The 16307-nt window shown below is 42.4% G+C and overlaps 1 long non-coding RNA gene across 1 annotated transcript in view; it reads left to right on the top strand.

Annotated features, from left to right (window-relative positions):
- Positions 1–15050, top strand: part of LOC148341475 (uncharacterized) — a 64644-nt gene extending 49594 nt beyond the window's left edge. The window contains exons 2-3 of the long non-coding RNA XR_015842378.1: positions 6693–6811; positions 14950–15050. This is a non-coding gene — a long non-coding RNA (uncharacterized LOC148341475). The remainder of the gene's footprint in view (positions 1–6692; positions 6812–14949) is intronic.
- The last annotated feature ends 1257 nt before the right edge of the window (positions 15051–16307 follow it).

Genomic DNA, 16307 nt, shown 5'->3' with positions numbered 1-16307 from the left:
ATTCAAAGGGAGCTCACGTTCCAAAAAACCTCATCGTCCCTTTTCTCTCGCTACGATCAAGCCTCTTTCCATGTGCCTGCTGTTGGTCAAAGCATGAAAGACCAACATGGACTTTACCTGGGGATCCCACCTGGCTCTATGCCATGCCCTCTACTTTTTTGATGACCACTTTGCTTGAGTCGTATTTTTCCGTTTGCTCCATTCCGAATGCGTCTGCGTGGCCTTGAAAGAGTGCCCAGCAGGGCCAATTGGTCTGGATGCCCCCCCCCCCTTTGGCATTGCTGTTGCGATTTTATGACAGCTACCAAAAAAATACGACGCAGGCGAGAACAAAGCCAACAAGTCGACATGACAAGAATAGAAGATCTTGTGGTAGTTTTGATTTTTTTTCCGTGTTTGAGTCTTCTGGATCGACGTTGACGTTGCTTAGGCTCAGCTCCGCATTTGTGTCACGGCAAAAGGTGTTGCCAAAATATTACATCAGCCCCGCACTGCAGCGACGGTCGATTTAGGGATGGTTTGTGTAAACGTTGATGTTATCTGGCAACTGCGCCAAATTCCATCTACATATCGGCGTCGTTGATAGCCAACATGAATCCCTTCCAGTGGAGCCTTCCCCGGAATAAACATTGTAACGGATGCTCTAATTTGCGACTCCGCTTTAATTCTCTGCCGCGCCTGTGTCTTCATCGAATGTAATTCCCGCTGCTTCCTCACCATCTCCTCACTCAAATCGCCCCCGGGGGGGGACTTTAAGAGATTTATTTGTTATTGATTTGAATTAAGGAGCTTGAAAAGACGGCTAAATGGATTTTGATGCCCAGAATAGATGCAAAAAGAGAAGCAGATGCTTTTGAAATGGGTTTGATGACACCCGCAAAGCCGCTGTTCGAGATGGATTACACTTTTAAGATCATCAGCTTTTAGTGAAACGCATGAGTGGACTTCCACTAATAGCGTGCGTTTGGTTTGTGTTTGCATGAGGATTAGTCATGCGTGCGTGCGACCGCCTTTGAGTTTCCTCCACGTGACACGGGGGAATTTTCCACATTTGTGTCCAGTTGCTTTCCAGGAATTGTGCGCGGGACGCCGTCTCGGACGACAACCGCCGCTTCTGTTCGTCTTTCCCGGGGGGTTGCGCGCATTCTAAATTCATGCCGCATGAAACATTTAGTAGCACAACTGCTCTTTGCCATATCCATCCTTAATCTGTGTGCATGAGTAAAACGGACTCTGCTCCACCAACGGCAGATCAAGTTGCCATGTGGAAGAATACCGGATAGCAGCATTTAAGATCTCTGAGCCCAAAAAAATAAATTAATGCTAATTAACTCATTGCCTACCTTTGACGGCTAAACACGTCAAATATTTTTTATTTATTTATTTTTTTCTCGGCCGGTGGTGAATGAGTTAATTGAACTCCATTGCACTTTCATCTCCATTAAATCTCAAATCGTTCCGATGTTTCAGTTTGTGAGGAATCCCACAATCCGAGAAAGGCGGCGGGGATTATTTTAGCCACGTTGTTGGGATTGTTATCAAGGTGGTTGTTGCGGTAAAAGCGCTGAAACGTCGGTTTTGCGAAAGGCAAGGGAAAAGGTTTTGAAGATTTGAAATGACTGTTTTCCACTACAATGCATTTGCAGACGCCTTTCTGACAATTTGATGAGCGCTCTTATTGAAAATGCGCGTATGGAGCCGAGTTATTGCGCTTTGTCAAAGTAAAGAAAAGTCACATTTGAGATGGCACGGTGAGGGATTTTTTTTTTTTTTTTAGTTTGTGCTGCCCACCCTGCAGGATTCCTATCACAGAGGCGCTTGTGTGATTGGTTCCAGCCCAGCGCCGCCTGGTCCCATTTAGATAATAAAATGGCCCGCGAGTCTCGGGACTCATACATACAGATGCAAATGCAACGGATGCACACCGAAATTGACACATGCGGATAGAAAGCGCTACAATGATAACGCCGGCTGGGATGAACAATCCTGCGCCTCGGCTGAAGTTTTGCAGACTTTGAAATACTTTCCACTCTGAGATCCTCCTCATAAACGGAGGCCAAGAACTTAAAAAAATAAATAAAAATTTCAAATGTCTTTTTCATTTTTATTCCCATCCAGGGACTTAAATCCGTCATCCCCAACTTGCCGCAGAAAATGGTTCCCACGCTAGCATCATGTCCGACACACCCAAGACCGTCCTTGTACAAATTAGCAGGCAAGTTTGGTGCCGTCTTTGTTCCGTGACATTTTGTGAAACGTAAATTTTTTTTGGCAAAGTTTTCACGCCGGATGGCACCGGCCGTAACGTCCGCACTCCCACAGCATTCTATTTTCATGTCTAAAGTAATCCATTGAAGGACACGGTGATAGCAAATGAGTATTCCTCTACAAAATGGACACCATCGATACTAATTGCGGCAATCAAACACAACGGCACAATACTCGTCGTCTATGAACAGCCTGGCATCCATCGCAAAGCAATCTGGGGCGGAACGACTCGCCAAAAAACAACAAAGTCAGTCATGATAGCGACTTGTGATTACCATCACATCTGGCCATTCCCATGCCGTTTTTTGTAATTATGCAACGTAAGCTCGGCACGAACGGCTCCAAATGAGAAAAAAAAAATGCATTCCGCTTAATCACAGACGTAGTTTGGGAATATCAAAATTATTAGCTGTTTGAAGCATTCGCACACACACACACACCCAGGTTGAAGAATCAGTTTGAGAAAAGAAGACGCGCTTATTTACTCAGTCTATTTACCTCTGTTGTCTTCTTCTGTGCTGCATCGGATTGGCTGAATGCAGCCTGAATAAACAATAGCGTGTGTGTGTGTGTGTGTGTGTGTCTAATGTGTATGCAGCGCCGTATTGAGTGGATTAACACGGAGAGGGTCAAAGCCTGCCCGCCCGTATCTTGTTTATCAGCATCTGAAAGGCATATTTGGATGCACGGGACTGTGTTTGTTGTGTGTGCACTGTGTGTGTACAGTGTGTGTACTGTACAGTGTGTGCGCTCGCGCGTGCCGCCGCGGGGTCACGTGTCAGTGTGAGGGCTCATCAAATAGGTCGGCCGGCACGTTGACGCAACGCTTTGGCAAATAATAACTAAACGGGAGGAGAATAAAAAGTCAAGCAACTTCTTAAGCAGCATTTGGGTTCAACTTGAAACTGGAAGAGGCCTCAGTAAAGATCACGTTTTATTTTCCGTGATCAAGGAATATAGCGGTTGGATTCTTCGGTGTGAGCGGGAAAATAGGACATGGCGGGACATGAGAAAAGGAAACTTTGTGGAATGGGCCATAAGGCAGTTTTTCCCCGAACTTGGTTGTGGTATCTATGTCATAGTATCGGACTATATATATATATATGTATATACAATATAATTAATTAATTTAATTTAATTTAATTTTATATTTATTTTATTTTATTTTATTTTTTTATTTTTATTAATTTATTTATTTTTCCAGAATCAGCCCTAATTTTCTCCAAAATGACGTGTCTTACCTTGAGAAGCGCAATCAACGCCGCCCCAGTCGAACTCAACTACAGCTGTTAATCTGATCCAAATGTACGGAACATATCATCTGAAATATGATATCCAAGGCATAATAAATCGGCCTGTTCCGAGCTAATGACGAGAGGTCGGAATGCGCCTTGAGTTGACAACAGGGCGCTCATTACGTTCAGCATAAACTAACAGTAGAATTCACGGGCTGTAAAATTAGCCAATCAAGACGACGCGGCGGTGTGCTATACCTTCATGCATTTTACATGTTCAGCCATCAAGCCTCGTAAAATCGCCCGCAATGGAAATGAGCAATCAGTCAGCGATAGCAACACCATTTACGAGCCCGAAGCGGTATTGAAGGGCTGATTTGCTTTTCAGGCTGCATCTTCTCACTCTTTTCTTTTTTTTTTTAATTTTGCCTTTTCATTTCGGAGACTTGAAGAGGGAGATTCATTTAGCGTGTGATCGCAACACATCATTACGATGTTTTAAAATGATCAAAACATTTTTTCTTTATAGGCAATTATGCATACGCATTGATCTCATATATGGATCATTATTTATTTATTTATTTATTTATTTAATTATTTTATTTATTTTTTTATTTATGCATTTATTTAATTATTTATTTATTTGTGCATTTATGTATTTATTTATTTATTTATGCATTTATTTATGCATTTATTTATTTTTTTATTTATGCATTTATTTATTTATTTATTTATGCATTTATTTATTTATGTAATTATTTATTTATTTGTGCATTTATGTATTTATTTATTTTTGCATTTATTTATTTATTTATTTATCATTTATTTATTTTATTTTTTTTATTTATGCATTTATTTATTTATGTATTTATTGATTGATTGATTTATTTATTTTTTTGTGAGCCCGTCATGAAACGACATTGTGGGGCAGCCGATGGGTTCTCACATGGCAGACACACACATGCTCGCTAAGTCACACAAACGCATGATCCGCTTAGCGTCCACTTGGGTCAGACGAGTCCAAGATTGGTTTGCTCTCAGAAGAATGGGATTTGCCATCACTTTGGATTTGGTGATACATGCTCATCACATAATTCAGATCATGATGCTTGCTTGGACGCCGTGACACACACACACACACGCATTCCATCCTTGTCATCTGTCATTTGTTCCCCCTGGCCCTCCCGAATTGCTCTGAGCGTCAGAACTGTTCTGCCAAAGCTTATTTACAGACATCACATCGCTCACAACAATTTCGCCGCTCCAGCGATTGTGAGTGGAAAATTGCCGAGGCCTTTGAGAAATGACGGGTCAGGGTAACCTTGGACGAAATCCTTTAAAAAAGACTGTACGCGCAGGTGCGCGTCCAAGGCGGCGGCTCGGAGGAAACGCTGCGAGTGTTAAAGTACAAGATTTCCCTCAGCCGACGGAGGGTGAATGAGTACACAAAGTTGGGAAGTCAAAAAGTTGGAAGTTAAGTCCGAAGGGAACCGACTTTCGCCAAAGTCGAATCCCGTGTGTGTATAAAATTTAGCCGGGCATCTGGCGATAGCGCTTGACCGTTTTACCCGAATATTGGCCGTTTAGCATCGGTGTATTTCAAAGAACTTGGGGATTGTGTTCCCACAAGGTCTGAAGTTGTTCAGCCTTTTCCATTTGAGCACCAAAGAAAAGTCCCACTTTTTTTTTTTTTTTTCATTTCTCGCTGGTACCCTGTGATTTTTCTTTTTATTGTTGACCATCTCGGTACTTTTCATCTTCATTTGTACCCCAATGGGACGTTAGCAACCAATTGTTGTCGCGCTTTGTCGCCACCTAGAGGACTGGAGTCTCTCAAAAATTCTTGTTAACCTTCATCACAAATGTGATTAATTGAAAAAAAAAGTCGTGATGCGGATTGACCCCATTTCGTTACATCGTGCTGCAGTATTCTCTTCAAGTGGAAATCAGCGCTTTGAGCAAACGGAGAGTTCCACTCATGCCCGCTTCCCACTCATCGCTGTTGTGTCTTCCAAGACCGACTAAGAGTTGAGTGTTGTCAGGCTGATTTGCGGTGACAAAGTGAAAGCTGTTTGTGCCGCAGTGTGTGGGCGGCGAGATGAGCGTCTATCTTTGTTTCCGCTGCTTTCTTTGAAAATTTGCACTTTTGAAGTTCATTTGGCATGAAACACAATTAAAACAACAAACAAGCGCGACTGATACCAAGTATCACGGAATAGCAGCTGCCTTTGTTTGACTGACGACTGACATGTTGTGTTGTTGAATGCAAATCAGGATGCTTAATCTCTTCTGATGCTTTGTCAAACACCAACACAGTTGACTTGACCGTGCTGTCATTTTTTATGTGCATTTTATGGCTGTATTTGTTTTGGATCCTGGATTTGAGAAATGAAACTATATTTACGAGGACCGCAAAAAAAAAAAAAAAAAAAAAAAATCTAAAACAATCTTTCGGAACAGTGAAGTCTTAGTAAATTGCGTTTAAAAATTCACACCTTAGCAGACATGGCCGAGAAGTTTTTGTTCGTCGCAGCAAATCTATGTAAAAAGCAACATTTAAAATTGTGATAAATTCTGGCTCCGCCCCCTGCAGGATAATAAATAAATAAATAAATAGGTAGATATGTAGATAAATAAATAAATAAATAAATAAATGAATGAATGAATAAATAAATAAATAAATAGGTAGATAAATAAATAGGTAGATAAATAAATAAATTAATAAATAGTTAAATAAATACATGAATAAATTAATAAATGAATAAATAAATAAATAAACACATGAATAAATAAATACATAAATAGATCAATAAATACATGAATAAATAAATAAATAAATAAATAAATACATGAATAAATAAATAAATAGATAAATAAATACATGAATAAATAAATAAATACATAAAAAGACAAATTCATGAATAAATAAATAAATAATTTGTAATTGGATTGATGCAGTGGAGTTTCAGGCACCCGTGGGAAGCGTGCACGCGGGCTCTCCTGACTCACTGCTTGGCGGCGCAGTCTCCATGGGGACGGTCTCCTAGCTACACGCGCACAGGTGCACACATGTCCATGCTGCTCACTTGTCCCAGCCCGTTTCTCACATGACTGATCAAACACACACAAAAAAAAACAAAGGTTCTGTCAATCACATGCACGCCCCTCCAATCTGGACTTTCTTTCCAGGTTCTCCCTGAGGTCCCTCCAACTTCACACGTCCTTCTCTGGCCGCCTCACACATCAAAGCCAGCGAGGACAGCTGCGGGACCGTCAATCGAAACAGCGGGCCGCCGCTTTGGCAGCAGGTGAATTAATCCACTGTGGCATTTTTAACCCCACCACCCTCCCCGGGGTGCCTTCCAAACTGTTCCATCTACGCGGCACCCCATTTCCTTGGGCAGTAACATCAGAAAACGTCAAAATAGCCATTATCTGTGAATTAGCACTCTTGTATTTTTTGGGGCGTGGCCAGTGAATAACTTATTAGTGAAAGTTTCTGAATCAGGAATGCTTCACTTTAGGGTTTGTATTGACAGTTTATGGACTAGTCGACTTTCCCAGTGGCCTTTTAAAGCATAACGACTAGTCACAAATATTTTTTTGAGTGTGTTGAATAACATGTGTCCACCATGGTATAAAATGGACATCCGTAAAGGAGATAGACTGCTATACCTTTTCTCCTGGAATCGGTGTCAATGATGTCAACTAGTCGATAATCATCCGTGTCGCGATAGCCCAATTCTAGATTGTGGTTCGTTTTTATACATCATCGGGCCGGATTAAAACATTTAATGTGGCCCCCGGGCCGTAGTTTGCCCACGCCTGACTAATAAGATGCTTGATGACTGTAAACAAAAAATTTTACTTTTTAAAAAACTCAAAAGGACAATGCAAAAATGAAGTGAATTGGCCGTCGCATGCCCCGCACAAAAAGCAGTCACACCGCAACGCTGAATCCTTTGTAAATGCCTCTCAGCCTTGCGTCTTTTGTATTTTGCCAACTCTCCGTTGCTTTTCAAACGGAGAACTATCAGAGCTGCGATTTTTCTCCGGCCCTTTCGCAGCTCGGGTTTGATCATTTCCATGAGCAAAAATTCAACGAGTGACTTTCTGACGACTTCTATGGGGGCTTTTGTTTTTTTTTCAGAAGCAGAAGCTAACTCTGTTTCCACTTGGATGTTTTGCAACTGTGGACAGTTTTGCCTGACAATAACGAGCAATGTAGTTAATTGGCCACGGGTCTTTTTCCACTAATCATCAAAATATTTTGACTGTGTGGCGAACCACGATTCAAGAACCAATCTCACCTGATATTTATCGTCACAATAGCTTTTTTCTAAATCTTGAGTTAATGCATTCACGGCCATTGACGGATTTAGAAGGAAAAAACGACATTCATTTTTCAAGGCCGGCAGTGAATAAATGAATGCTTTCCAAATTGCAATGAACTCATTCGTGATCTGCGCGAGTCCTCTTCAAGAATCCCGGAATGTTTTTCAGTTTCCTCGAGCCGAGCGAGGAGAAGCCGAGAAAATATTCGAATTCAGCTTTGATTTCGTTTCCCCCTTGTTCTGTCAAGAGGCCTGGCCCGAGAATGCCTTCTTAAACGTTATCATCCGCGGTATAACGCGGAAAAAAAGCTTTGCTTTGAAGGCGGGCTCATCATCGCCGGCGTAGCCGACATGAAATTGGACTCGCTAGGTACGAGCCGGGGTGGAAAATCGACTTGCCCGATGACAATGTTTCCGGTCCGTGTTGGCTGCAGCAAGACGGCAATCAGCAAACTAGCGGATGCCGTTCGACTTGTGCGATGAGTCGCTGCGCTGTGGAGAAACGTACGCCGGCATCGTTGACAGCTGATATTCGGGCCGATTGGAACATTCCGCACGTGAGTGCCGTGAAATAACCTTGAAAGGTACTGCCTCACCTTCAATTATCTTAATAAAACAGAAAATGGCAGTCTTACCCCCCAAACCCCGCCCCCCCTTGCCTCCATCTCACGCTCTTTTGTTGCTCCGCCATGCATCAAGCGCTTAATGGCGCTTTGCTATTTGGCACACCCGCGCGATTCTTCTGGCTTCAAATGTCCGTTTTCCGTGGATGTGGAGCCCGATGGCTTTCCGGCTGGGGACGAAGATGAAGGCCAGCTGGCTCTCTCCCGCTCTGGATGTGAACTGACGGCAGAAATATGGTCTTGGGGGCTGCCAGAGGAGAAAAGGGTTGCGGGAGAGATATCGACAGGCAAAAGGTTGGCCAATAGCATTCGAGCATTTCAGGCTTTGAAAAGCTGCGGCGCATGCATATTAACTGGCTTTGATTCAGCGTCAACCCTGAAATTGAAAATGTCAAGAAAATTAGCTCGTTACCACCTAGAGGAGGCGTGGGCAAGCTACGGCCCGGGGGCCACATGTGGCCCGTTAAATGTTTTGAACCGGCCCGCCGAACTTGTGAAAAAAAGTAACTCATTCACTCCCGTTGACGGGTTTATACGTCAAAAAGTCCACTTATTTTACCGATGCTGGCAGTGAATGAAGGCCAACGAGTCAACGTGGGCGGGCACGTTTTTGGATTCCTCAAGATATTCGTGGCATCGGCTTTTATCTTTCTGTCGCTGATATCTAATCACACGTCTCTCCGTGTGTGTCTCCTCCCCACCCACTGATTTTCTTATCAAACTTTTTTTTTTTTTTTTTTGCACCACGCCATTTTATTCTCAACTTGCCGCCGTGTCCATTTACGTCCCGGAACTTCAGCTTTAATGGTTACCTCCTGTCGGAGGGAGAGGTAATCGGATCGGTGCGTGAGAGCAGATTCGGGGACAACACAGCGAGGGGCACGCTTATGTTTTGAATGAAGCTCATCTTGCGTCTTCATTTTTTTTTTTTTTTTTTTTAATCAGAGCCACAGTGGATGCTCAATCAAGTCGCATTAATTCTGATGGATTCGTAGAATGGAAAAGCCATTCATGGAGTCGATTACACAATCTCGCTGTGATTTCGGAATGAGACGCGAGGAGGGGCCCTACTTTGTTCATCATCGGCGGCTCAAGCTCGCAATTATCCAGCGGTAAATGCGATCAGGTGATCAAATGAAAGCAGCGGCCAGCGCGCCATCGGTCAGCTCAATCAAATTGGATGTCAATTAAAATCCCCAGCGTCTGAATCTTGATCCAATTCTCAAAACGTCCAATGCCGGCTACCATAGCGACCAATGGGGAACCCAATCGAAAAAGGCGCAAATGAGACCTCGCACGGAAGTTCTCGAATCACCTCGTGAGCGAAGATAAATTCTGGCTCGTTTCTTTCAGTGACGTCCATCTCAACGGAGATGCTAAGATAACGCTTTTGAGAACCTGCGATGGGACACTTGCCCTTTCCAACATGGCCGCCACAGACTGTATGCGCATGCCATGCTTTTGATGTCGAATTTTGCCCTTTCCAACATGGCCGCCAGATTTTTAGCCGGTTTTATCGATGACAAGAGGGCAGTGCAAAGCTGGAAATGTGTCAAGATTATTTTCTATTTTCTGTCATTTTGGTTCCAGGTCCATTAAGAGTAACGTTGACTCTAAATGATGAGATTGTGAGGCACAGAACTTGTTCCTATGCGATCGCAAATCTTTATTTAAAACATTAATTTATATTATAGCAAAAACGCAGACCATATGGCGAGCGTATTGAAGCCTCCCATGCTTAAATTTGAATTGATGATTATGGTTCGGGAAAAAAAAATATAAAGCTTGATCCCATTAGTTTCGCAATATGGCCTCCGCAGCTTGCCATTGTAGTGCATTTTACCGCCATTTTTTTTTTTTTTTTTTTCCTGAAAATGATCACGTGCGTTTTGTTCTTGATCGACATATGTTGTGCTAAATCCAAACAGACTGGCACAAAGTCAAACGGCAACCAATCTAAAGACTTGGACACGGGCGGCTTAGTGAAAGCAGACGCTTCGGTTTGTCTTGAAAACACTTTGAGCGTTTATTAAAAAAATAACAATAAAAATAAAAAAACTGCTTTGAAATATTACAAATATTATAAAATGGATTTGAAGAAAAGAGCATCTGCTGTGTCCAAGTTGGACAAATTAAGATGATCATGAGAAAAATTTTAATTTTTTTTCTAAATTCGTGCAAGCCAATCAGTCGCGTACATTTTTTTTTTTATGATTTTGTGGGAGAAGATATGGCTATCTGTCGTGTTTATTTCCCCCCCCCCACGTACATTATATTCTGTTCTCCTTCCAGTGCGACGTGTAGGATGTTTGTTTCGGAGTCGCCGCGAGTCGATCAGTAAGACTTCCCCATTTTGCACAGCGCGGGCGTCAGCGTGAACATTAAAAAGCAACAGCATGCGTGTTGTATAATTGCAGCGGCGCGACGGCGAGGTAACAGATTGTTGCGCGGCAATTTCAGCGGGAAGCTTGTTCCGACGAGCGCTTCGAATCGTGGATTTTATCGGCCTTGTGCCCGCGCAGTGCATCCAATCCCTCGGTTCTTTTGTGTCTTTAGGGAAAGTTAGCACGACTCCCGGGGAGTTTGGCGGCAAAGCTTCACACAACAACACGGCTGCGGTCGTTTCGGGCTCATTTGTTCACAGCGGCTCGTCGCATTAAATGTTGCTGCCGCTGCTGCTGGTGAGCTGTTGCTTCATGTGCCAACCGCATTACGCAAACGGCTTTGAAAAGAGAACCGAGTCTCCCTAAACACTACAAACCGGGGAAAACGGCTTTTACGTTTGCATTATTAGGATCCGGTCGTCTGGGGGCAGGGGTGATGACGGTACAATAGGGTGGTGTGTACGTGCGTATGTATATATATATATATATATATATTGGGGCTGTCAAAATTAAATTAAATATTTTAACTCAGTTAACTCAGTTTGATTTACTTCAAAAACAATTTGCATACTTTACAAATATTGTGCCATATTAGCTGCACATCTTTAGCACGTCTCAGAACAAAACACCGCGTTGAAGTTACCACTGGGCCTTGCAAACCAACACTGCTGGAGTGTGGCGCTTGCGGGCAGTTTTGAGAAATGTTTTGAAAATAAATGTCTGCAAAGATGTCTCCATTTAAGATCGTATTCAAGAATCCAAGAAAGCTATTAGAACGGGCTTTGAATTCAATCGACTTCATATTTGGTGATTTTGCATCAATTCCAAGATATTATTCAAGTAAATATCTGTTATCAGCTTCGCCAATAGTAGTTGAAAAATGTGACTAATCATGATTAATCATGGAATTTTTTGTGATTAATTAGTTAAAGAAATTAATCACTTGACAGCACTAATATATATATATACTTTAAAATACTTTTTCAGTTTCATCCAGCAATTGTTTCACCTCCTTGGATGTAGTTGCAATCATTTCTGATTTATGAGCGCCCGCCATTATTTTGTGCAACAAGAGGATCTTTAAACGATGTTGCATGAGCGCTAATGTTTGTTTTCTTCTGGCCGTGGCAAAAAAAAGAGGTCATCTTGCTGCGATACTTTTGCCTTTTCTTTTGGAGCTAATTACCTTTTGGTTTGTCTAATGAGGCCCAATGAGAGCTGGAGTATCAAAGATATCAAAGTAATTTTCATTTCTGAGAGACGTATGAATTGAATAACATCATTACTAATTGTGGTCGGAGTTTGCGGTGGTTTGGAATTCTCTCTTGAGAGCTCACCGAAATATTCCCCCGTATTGCCTCTCTTCTCATTTCCTTTGTTTTGATTCACCTTCCAACTGCCTTCGTCTCATTAAATCCTGATCAAGCGCCGTCCGTCGCGTCCTCCTCTTTATCCAGGATGTCAAACCTCCGCGGCGAGCGGGACCGGTCGCTCGTGCGAGGTGGCGAGACGTTTTTCTGTTTGACAGCGCCCGACCCCTCGTAAACACGACGCGAACCCAAATAGAGACCTCTGCCGGCTCTCCACGGCCACACGCGGCGGACGTGCGCGTATATTATGGGATGCCCTCGGCTTCGCCGATGTCTCATTTTCTCACCGTCTGACCTCCAACCCTGAAGCTTGGGAGGGAAAAAAAAAAAGAAAAAAAGAAAAGTGCTGCACGGCAATTCAAATGATGCGCACGCATTTGTTTCCCCGTCCGTCCACAAAGAATCCGTCCTCACTCCAGTTGTAGCATCTAAACGCAACATCATCCCGCTCCTGACATAAAGTTCACGCGGATGCCTGAACAGGTCCCAAAGCGCGGCTGCAGTTTTGACGCCGATGAAAAATTCATAGGGGTCCCTGGTGAAATCCCAATGCAGCTTGATCCCATTAATATTTATCTGTCCGTCACTATTTGGTTTGAAAATAGACCAAAATAGTGTTTGTTTGCTTTTTTTTTTTTTTTTTTTTAAGGCAAAAGGTCACATTGTCGAATCAAATCCTGTTTTTGTGCGTGCGTGTCCAAAATGGAATAAACATAACCGTAGCGATGCATTAGTTAGCATCTATAACGTCGAATATATTGAAGCAGTTGTTTATTTGGAACTTCTTGTAAATTGAAAACTGGGTCAGAACAAGGGCTGCGCTCAGAACAGAGTTTGTAAAAAAAAAAATAAATAAATAATAATAAAATAAAATAAACTAGGACACATACAAAACATTTCACTTTCAAGATTCTCCAAATCTTATATGAGCTGTATATTGCACTGAAAAGTCTGTTAATTAGCTAATTTTTTTTTATTTAAAATAAATAAATAATTGGGCAGGCAAATTATAAAAGTCATCCCAAATGCTAAAATGCAAAAAAAAAAAAAAAAAAAAAAAAAGACACATTGCCGCGAACTTTTCGTGACGACAAATATGCGTCAATAGGCCAAATGTTGCCGATTGAAAAAAAAAATAATAATAATGTGGAAAAAAAACTAAAAATGAAGACGACTGACCTTCACAGCGTCTGACAGGAGCCCACTCGAGCGCAGCTCATCATTCACCAAAGTAAAGCCTCGTGTGAGGCGTTCAGGTGAAAGAATCAGGCTAGGTCCTCGGTGGCCGGGACGGGACGTGCGCTGACACCGACCGGGCTTCCTAAATGGAGCAGCGGCCGACACGTTCGCTGTCTGAGCCTTTTGGGGAACACGACCAACTGTGCATCACAAGTGCCGTGCGTAGGAACATCGCTTTCTACTCGAGTTTAGAATCTGGCAAAACAAATGTTCAGAATTTGTCTTGAACATACTATTTACTAGGATGGGATGCTGAACTCGGATCAGGAGGGTTTCGTGGCGTCAGGAAAAGGCATCAAAAACAAACCAAAAAACAATAATGCTGAATCTTTACCCCCCCCAAAAAAAATTGAACCGGACTTAACTTTCGTTACTTTTGACCCAGCAGTTTTGAGAGTTAGCAAATCAATACACTCACAAGGAGCATGGAACAGACATAACAAATATGCTCCTCTCTCTCTCTCTCTCTCTCTCTCTCTCTCTCTCTCTCTCTTTCGCTCTCTCTCTCTCTTTCTTTCTCTCCCTATCTCTCTCTTTCTCTCTCTCTCTCTTGCAATCCCTCCCTCTCTCTCTCTCTTTCGCTCTCTCTCTCTCTCTTTCGCTCTCTCTCTCTTTCTTTCTCTCCCTATCTCTCTCTTTCTCTTTCTCTCTCTCTCTTTCTTTCTCTCCCTATCTCTCTCTTTGTCTCTCTCTCTCTCTCTTTCTTTCTCTCCCTATCTCTCTCTTTGTCTCTGTCTCTCTCTCTTTCGCTCTCTCTCTCTTTCTTTCTCTCCCTATCTCTCTCTTTCTCTCTCTCTCTTTCTTTCTCTCCCTATCTCTCTCTTTGTCTCTCTCTCTCTCTCTGTCTCTCTCTCACAATCCCTCTCTTTCTTTCTCACACACTCTCTCTCACTCTCTTTCACTTTCTCTCTCTCGCTCTCTCTGTCTCTTTCTCTCTCTCTCTCTCTCTTTCGCTCTCTCTCTCTTTCTTTCTCTCCCTATCTCTCTCTCTCTCTTTCGCTCTCTCTCTCTTTCTTTCTCTCCCTATCTCTCTCTTTCTCTCTCTCTCTTTCTTTCTCTCCCTATCTCTCTCTTTGTCTCTCTCTCTCTCTGTCTCTCTCTCACAATCCCTCTCTTTCTTTCTCACACACTCTCTCTCACTCTCTTTCACTTTCTCTCTCTCGCTCTCTCTGTCTCTTTCTCTCTCTCTCTCTCTCGCATTCCCTCTCTCTCTCTCGCCATCCCTCCCTCTCTCTCAAAATCCCTCCCTCTCTCTCTCACACTCTCTCTCTCTCTTTCTCTTTCTCTCTCTTGCTCTCTTGTTCTCTCTGTCTCTTTCTCTCTCTCTGTCTCTCTCTCTCGCTTTCTCTCTCTCTCTCTCTGATTAATTCCACGTCATAAAAGCATTTTATGTCTTTGTTGTCTTATCCAATTTTAAAATGCAGTGCTATTTTCTTGATTAGGTGTAACAAAAAAACAAACAAACAACAGATTAATGACATTTCAATTCATTTCAGGCAAATTGATTCCATTATCGGCTGCCCTCTCCCCTCCCTTTCGGACATCGACACCACCCGGTGCCTCAGCAGAGCTCTCAATATCATCAAAGACAATACGCACCCGAGCTCTCACCTGTTTCGACCTGTTGCCCTCTGGCAGGCGCTACAGGTGCATCAAAACAAAGACTAACAGACTGAAAAACAGTTTCTTCCCGAGAGCCATCTCCATGCTCAACTCTCACTCACAACTACCCTTATCTTGCAGAACGGCGACATAATGTGTTTTGGTGTATCTAATTTCACGTTTATTTTCTATGTAATTATTTCATCTATTTTATATATATATATATATAAATATATATATATATATACATATATATATATATATATATATATATACATATATATATATATATATATATATATATACATGTCAAATAAAATTGTTGTTGTATTGCACTACTGAGTACAATGACAATAAAGGGCATTCTGATCTGATATAAATTCTTCACTCTATTTTTTTCGGCAAACAAAACTCCAGATCTCTTTGTTGATCCAATGAGATTCTTCCCTCACTTCCCGTTTGCAGTTCAACAGTTCCACCTCGTTTTTGCCAATGATTTTATTTATTTATTTGTTTTTTATAACACCGGTTCAGCTTTTCAGGAAGCTATGCCGCACACTGGAGATGTAGCAGTCATCCAGGCACTGACTCTGCGCTACTGAACATAGTCGTAATGATGTCGGACTGCTTCCGGTGTTGTTTGGTACAACTCGCTTCAATTCCATGGAGGTTCTTTGGAGGCTTCTTGCGGATAATGAATCGTGTTATTTACCGAAAGAGCACTGACATGGCCGAGAGGCAGCCAGATGCGGTGCAGTCTGTGTGTGTGCGTGTTTATCTCGCAGAGGGCCCCTAAGCAAAAGTAGCCTGTCCTGCCTCTAAACACCGAGGGATTCGCCCGCCTACGCAGCATCGGTCCTCTGCTGGCTAAAGAAGCCCATTGCAGTGTTGGGCAGCTTCAACAATGATTTGTCCAAAAAAAAAAAAAATATATATATATATATATATATATATTTCACAGCAGTTAATAGTCTGTATTTTGGTCTCACTGTCATTTCTATTGAGTGTAATTCCACTGTCGACCACTAGGTGGCTGGCAGATTTATTGTGTTTGAGATGGTGTTAATTTCAGAGATTTTTAAAGCAATGCAATAAGTTTTTGCTAATAGCCACGGCACTAAATTAAGAGCGAAGTCAACTTCCCGACGTCACGCGTGGGTGAACAAAAAGCGTGATGTTACGGTAAACGGCTGCAACATTTCCTGGCGGTCGCCTTCTCGTCGGGTTAAAATCACAGCGAGTAATGAGTGAT

Source organism: Idiotropiscis lumnitzeri, chromosome 2 (genome assembly GCF_059441095.1).
Source record: "Idiotropiscis lumnitzeri isolate Australia: NSW breed Sydney's pygmy pipehorse chromosome 2, RoL_Ilum_1.0, whole genome shotgun sequence".
Lineage (NCBI taxonomy): Eukaryota > Metazoa > Chordata > Actinopteri > Syngnathiformes > Syngnathidae > Idiotropiscis > Idiotropiscis lumnitzeri.
Note: the sequence above shows the minus strand (reverse complement) of the source record. Positions and strands in the feature narration are given on the sequence as shown.